The following is a 6,877-nucleotide window of genomic DNA, read 5'->3' as shown; positions in this document are numbered from 1 at the left end:
CTGATACCACATAGCAAACTCTGTAATACATTTTGTTCAAAAGAGAACAAATAGGATACAATATAGCTTTCATTTGCAGAGCTTCTTTCATGTTAATCATTGCCCCCAGAAGCTTTACAGATCAATATAATAGGAGACAGCAACAGAAAGCATATGGTCCAGTGTAAATTACTAGAAGAAAAAACGAGATATAAAGACATTATATGATGAATAAATTAAAGCATTCAGTCATAAATCCAATAAGAAAGGGAGAAATTAAGAAGTAGTGAATAGGAGGAAAGAAAGGATTCAAAATGAGCTCTGAGATGAAATGACAGATGCACGTGACACATGTGCCTCTCCAAGGGGCAGCAGAAGAGAAAAAGGAGCGCAAGAGCCTTGAACTTCTCAGGGAAGCAGCCCTCCAGGAACCAGAGGGAAATACTGGCAAGAACAGGGCCGGCCAGGAAAATAAATATTGGGCCACTGCCTAGGATCTAAAAGAAATAAGGTTAAATCTAATGAAAATCAGACATCAGATCTAAAGAAAAATGTATAATATTCTGTTCTTTCTTTTTTCCATTTTGATTGGTTTTGATAGGAACATGTGTTTATGGGAGGGCTCTAATCTATGCATGCAGATGTTTGCTTTCTTTTAAAACCCTGGGATGGAGAGGAATCGAAATGGGAGTGTTCTGTGTTGGGAAATTGGCTTAAGCCAGTGCAAATTTTGTGGGATGTTAAATGTTGGCATCCAAATGATATTCTTAAATTATTTGTATACTTTTTAATATGTTTTTGGAGACTAGAGAGCCTGGGATTGGTCTCTGAGGCTCATAGAAAAGACAGGTAAGCCAAGAACATATTCAGAACATGTGTTAAATCTTATATTTATTAAAAAAAAAAATACGGTAGGGTTCAGATACCAGAAACAAAGGAGAATTTGTGCAGGTGACTAATCCTGGATCCACTGGTAGTTACTACATCAAGGACAAGGAAGGTTAAGAGATGACCGAAGATTGCTGGTATTTGTTATTTCACTATAATCCATAGACATGTGTCTATGTGTAAAGCTGAAAAATGTTTATTAAATCGTGAATTGTCATCACTGATACAAAAGAAAGATTACAATTGCCCATCTTTTACCAGTGGAGATGATGGTGGATTTGAACTGCACACTGTAAGTGGTAGCCTCATTCTTTACCTCTAAGTCACTAGGTCTCAAAAAAAACAGAGGACAGTCATGAATAGGTAAACACTGTATCTAGAAAGGAGGCACAGGGGAGAAAGGATGCATGGAACAGAAAGGGTTATGAAAGTTTCAAAAGCCATTTTCCCATTTACTCTGTTTTATTTTCAATCATCAACCGTTTATTCAATGCCTGTAACATACGAAGCGTGGTGTGGTAGGTTATATTATAGTTAGGTGCTGACCAGCCTGCCTACTGTGTCTAAATTAATCTTATTGGTTACTTTCCTCTTTTATATGAAAAGAAACACAGCACAATGATCATTCTTCGGCTACTTGTAATGTGCAGGGTTATTTTTTTAGGGGAGTGTGGAGAAAAAGAGGAGCATGAAGAGTAAGAGGAAGGTGGAAAAGAGGAAAATTTGGAGGTTTTAAAAAATCTGAAATTGCAAATGACAAAAGAAAGATAAAATGGTGCTAATTAAAATCCACATTGGACTTGAAAACGTTTGAATACAGGAGGAGGCATAAATCCAAATGGAAATAAGGTTAAGTACAAAAGATAGAGGAAAGGTCTACTATAGATTTTTAAAACACAGAAATATGAAGTTTGTACAAATTAAAATCACCCTGCCAACAGAATTTTTTTTAAAACAAAGTCCCATGTTTAGATGACTTGACTGGAAAGAGGACAGGACGTCAACATTGCACACTTGACTTGAATTTCTAGAAATAAAAACTAGAAGGCCTAGTCTAAGGCAGGTGCTTATTACTGTTACATGTGAGTTTGACTAAAATGTCAACTAGATCTCACTTTCAGGGTCAGGGCTGCAGAAAAACGAGTGACAAGGAGAGGGGAGTCAGCGGCACTTCCCTTTAGATCCTTGAAACTTTCCAGAAAGCCGTCTTCTGGCAAATGTGTGGTATGAACATACACTTTGTCCAGACCAGTCAAAGGGTTACAATTACATGCTGCAGGGGCTACAAAAAGAAAGATTTCTCACAGTAGGGGGAGGGAAACAGTTGTAATGTGTATACTATTATGCCTTTGTCTGTGTTTCTTTGTCTTTTTCAGTTGTTTTTGTATTCAATAAGAATATGCTGGTCTACCAGAGGAATCCACAATAGGCTGTCCACACAGGCAGTTCTTTGGCCCCAGGCAGGGGCCCCTGGGCTTCTTGCCTCAAAATTAGCATCCAGGACACCAAGAAGGTAAAAAGCTTCCCAAAGATGAGCCACCAAGCCTGTGCACTTCATAGCCTTCCTGAGCTGAGAGGCTGGTATGACTCACATCATGTGGGAGGTGGACAGGCCGGGGTCCAAGGTGAACAAGAAGGAGGTGGCAGAGGCGGTGATGGCTGTGAATACGCCCCCTCCATGGTGACTGTGGACATCATAGGTAAACCCCTCAAGACCTTTGTACCTTCAGGACTGTCTTTGGGGTGCACATCAGTGCTGAGTGCAAACAGCGCTTCCACAAGAACTGGAACAAGTCTAATTAGAAGGCTTCACCAAGTACTGCAAGAAATAGCAGGTAGAGGATGGAAGGACGCTGTTTGAAAAGGACTTCAGCAGCATGAAGAAGTACGGCCAGGTTATCCTCAGAACCATGCACACCCAGATGCGCCTGCTTCCCCTGCGCCAGTGAAGGGCTCCCTGATGGGGATCCAGGACAGAGTGGCCAAGAAGCTGGACTGGGCCCATGAGAAGCTGCAGAAGCAGAGGCCAGTGAGCCAGGTGTGTGGCCAGGACGAGACAATCAGTGTCATTGGAGTGACTAAGAGGGAGGGCTACAGAGGAGTTCCCAGCCGCTGGCCCACCAAGATGCTACCCCTCAAGACCCACAGAGGCGGCACAAGGTAACTTATATTGGGACCTGACATCCTTGGGCAGTGGCCTTCTCTGAGGCCTGTGCTAGGCAGAAGTGTTACCATCACCACACAGACATTAACAGGAAGATCTACAAGATTGGCCAAGGATGGCAAGTTGATAAAAAGCAAAAGCCTCTACTGACTAGGATCTCTCAGACAGGAGCATCAATTCTCTGGGAGGCTTTGTGCACTGTGGTGAAGTGACCAATTACCTTGTCATGTTGAAAGGCTGTGTGGTGGAGACCACGAAGTGAGTGCTGACTCTCCACAAGCCCTTTCTGGTGCAGAGCAAACATCAGCATCTGGAGAGGACTGCTCTCAAGTTCATGGACACCACTTCCAAGTTAGGCCATGGCCGCTTCCAGAGATGGAGGAGAAGGCCTTCATGAAACGACTTAAAAGAAAGACCACATTGCCAAGGAAGAAGGTGTTTAATGTCAGGAATAGATGGAACAGCTGGTGTGGTCATAAAAAAAAATATTTTCCAGTGGGGGGGGGAAAAAAGAATATATTTATACTACCTCCAAAATCCAAAGCTAAATCCACTGCTGCTGAGTCTGTCTCAACTCATGGTGACCTTTCATCAGATTTTCTGAAGCTCTAAACCTTTATTGGAAGAGACTGTCTCTGACAGCTCTCTTGTAGATGGAGTTGCTAATGGATTTGAACAACAAACCCTGCCCATTGTCACTTAATCAGAATTGGCTCATAGTGAACCCTCCAGTGGATTTTCAAGGCTGTAAATCATATGGGAGCATATAATTCATTTCTCTGACAGAGCTGCTAGTGGGTTTGAACAGTTAGAGTGGTGTAATCCTTTGGATTAGGAGTATATCACCCTATAGACTGTACCATCAGAGCTTCACCAGTAGATGCAAACAGGAAGAATAAATCCTTGGAAGAGGACATCCTATGTAGTAGAAATAGAATAAAAGACCTCAAAAAAGAAAAGAAAAAAACCACACAAGACCTTGTTGTTAACTGGCAAAAGTAGTAAACAAAGCAAAGACAAGGTGAGGGATTTGTAGTGTTGTGTGTGCACTCTGGTGGTAAGGAACTTCTGGCAGGTTCCTCATTTAGTAAACTCTTGTTGCATTTGGAATGGATTCATGATGGTGCTCGTGTTTGTGTGTGTTTAGGTGAGCAGGACATTGGCAAATTATTTTAATGAATGACTATCTTGCTTGCCTGAGAGAAACTAAAGTTTAAAATAAAATATTGCTTTCATTCTTGGAAAAAAAATGAGATGGTTCAGCAGTGGCCATAGTGATGGGCTCAAACATAGTAGTGATTGTGATGATTGCAGGATCAGGCAGTGTTTCATTTTGTTGGACACAGGGCTGCTGTGAATGACAAGAGACTCAATTCTAACAAGGCAACTAGCAACAGCCTATTAATACTTGTTTATATACTACAACCCAATGGCTCAGGATAGGGTAGGGTGCAAAGCTATTGTGCATAAGGTTGCTCTGGGTCCCAGGTGACTCTGTGATATAACAACATCATGTGATACATCTTTAGCAACTTCTCTTTGTAGCCCATATTAGTTTCAAGTCTTTAACATTACAGTTTAGATCTTTTGCTGTTGTGGTGTGCTCTGGAGGGTACTAGGAGTCATAGTGATCCTGTGAACGACAGAACAAAATCTTGCCCTATTCTGAGCCACCCTTAACCTCTCCAACCACTTATGCTCAAGCCTATCATTATATGCCCTGGGCCAATCTTTCTTGTTGAGGGTCTTCCTTTCTTTTTCTGATGCTTCACTTTACCCATTACAATGACTTTTTCCAAGACATCACCCCTTATGATAACATTTCCAATGTACGTGACATGAAGTTTCACAATAGTCTAGGAGAGAAATTATAAGGGAGGATACAAAGAAAAAAAAAAAGCATAGAATGATTTTTAAAAATAATTGTAAAACCAGAGAGAAAGAAGGAAAAGAAAATTTGAACAAAAAAATATAAGTTGCTGTTGTAGTTATGTGCTGTTGAGTCACTTGCGACTCACAGCAACCTTATGTATAAGAGCCCTAAAAGCAGCTCTATCCTGTACCAATCTTGCCGTCTTTGACATGCTTATTCCCACCACCCCAATTACAGAATCGATCTGTCTTATCAGAGTTTTCCTCTCCTGCGCCGTCCCTCCACTCTCCCAAAAATGATGTCCCTCTCCAAGGACCAGTCCCTCCTTGCAACATGCCCAAAGTATGTTAGACGAAGCTTCAGAATCCTTGACTCCAGGGAACATTCTGGCTTCACCCTCTCCAGAACAAACCTGTTTGTTCTCCTAGCAGTCCATGGTATATTCAGCACTCTTCTCCAGCACCAAAACTCAAAGGCATCAATTTTCCTTCTATCATCCCTAGTCACTGTCCAACTCTCTGATGCATAGCACATAATTGCAAAGACTGTAGCCTGGATCAGTTGCACCTTAGTCTCCAGCCTGACATCATTGCTCTTCAGTACTCTTGAGAGGTCCCTCACAGCTGACTTTCCCAGTGCAATTCATCTCCTGATTTCCTGGCTGCTGTTATCAAGAGTGTTGACTGTAGATCCAAGTAAATTAAAGGTAGTATTAAATTAATTTTATTAAGATTAATACATGCTAACATCCACGTTGTTGTTGTTGTTTTAGGTTCTGTCAAGTCTAGTACAATTCATAGAGACTTTAGAACCCTGCTCTGTCTTGTGCCATCCTTACAATGTCTGACACACAAGAAACAATTGCAGCAGTCACCGTGTCAATTTGCCTGAATGAGAGTCTTCCTTTCCTTTGTACCTTCCACCCTTCACAGCATCATATCCCTCTCCAAGTACTAGCCCCTCCTAGCAACATGCCCAAAGTATGTGAGAAAAAGTCTCGTCATTCTTGCCTCCAAAGAGCACTCTGGCTTCACTCTTTCCAAGATATACCTGTTTGTTCTTTTGGCCAGCTATGGGATGTTCAGTGTTCTCCAAGGCACACCTCTAAGGCATAAATTTTTCTTCTATCATCTATATTCATTGTCCAGTGCTCAGGTGAATAGCAAATGATCAGAAAGACTATGTTCTGAAACAGATGCACCTTAGTCCTCAAACTGACATCATTACTCCTCAATAATTTGGAGAGCTCCCTAACTGCAGATTTTTCCAATCCAATGCATCTCCCTATTTCCTGACTGCTGGTACCAAAGGTGTTAATTGTGGATCCAAGTAAGATTAAGCTGTTAACAATTTCAATCTCCTTTCCATCCATCATGATGTTGCTTATCAGTCCAGCGGTAAGAATCTAAGGCTGCATTCCTAGATCTTTTGCAACAAGTGTTTCTAGTCTTTCTCACTTTCAGCAAGCAAGGTTACATCATCTGCATAATGATGATGCTATTGTCCATACAAATAGAGAAATGAAATCAATCATAATTAAAATAATGTTGCACATTTTGTTGGCATAGAAGAGGGAAAATGGCTATACATTTGTTTGCTTTAAATCGCAAATTGTGTTTTGTGAAATTTAAGCAAACAAATTGGCAGTGATGACTTAACATAAAAAGAGCTCTCATAGACTGCTTAATAGTTTTAGTGTCTAGCAATAATACTTCAGTATCATTCAGCAGTTTTGAAGCATTGCATATCTGTTTATGATGATGAAAACTTTGGCAGAGTATACTGGTGATAGTTGTTCAACATGATTGATGCAATTGGTGTCACTGAATTGTAACATGAAAAAATGTCAAATTGGCAAATGTTAGGTTAGCTACATTTTTGCAACATAAAAAAAATTAAAAAGAACGCGTTTGAATTTCCTTTTCAGTGTTTAAGGAAGGGTTTTTTGTTTTTAGTTTTCTCTTTGCTCCTCA

At 40.8% G+C, this 6,877-nt stretch overlaps 1 pseudogene; it reads left to right on the top strand.

The window, feature by feature from the left end:
• Positions 1-317: 317 nt before the first annotated feature.
• On the top strand, positions 318-3,474 carry LOC102850108 (annotated as a pseudogene).
• The last annotated feature ends 3,403 nt before the right edge of the window (positions 3,475-6,877 follow it).

This window comes from Elephantulus edwardii, unplaced genomic scaffold, assembly GCF_000299155.1.
Source record: "Elephantulus edwardii isolate Elephantulus edwardi_28Jun2011 unplaced genomic scaffold, EleEdw1.0 scaffold00224, whole genome shotgun sequence".
Classification (NCBI taxonomy): Eukaryota; Metazoa; Chordata; class Mammalia; order Macroscelidea; family Macroscelididae; genus Elephantulus; species Elephantulus edwardii.
This window is presented reverse-complemented; position numbering and strand designations above follow the sequence as displayed.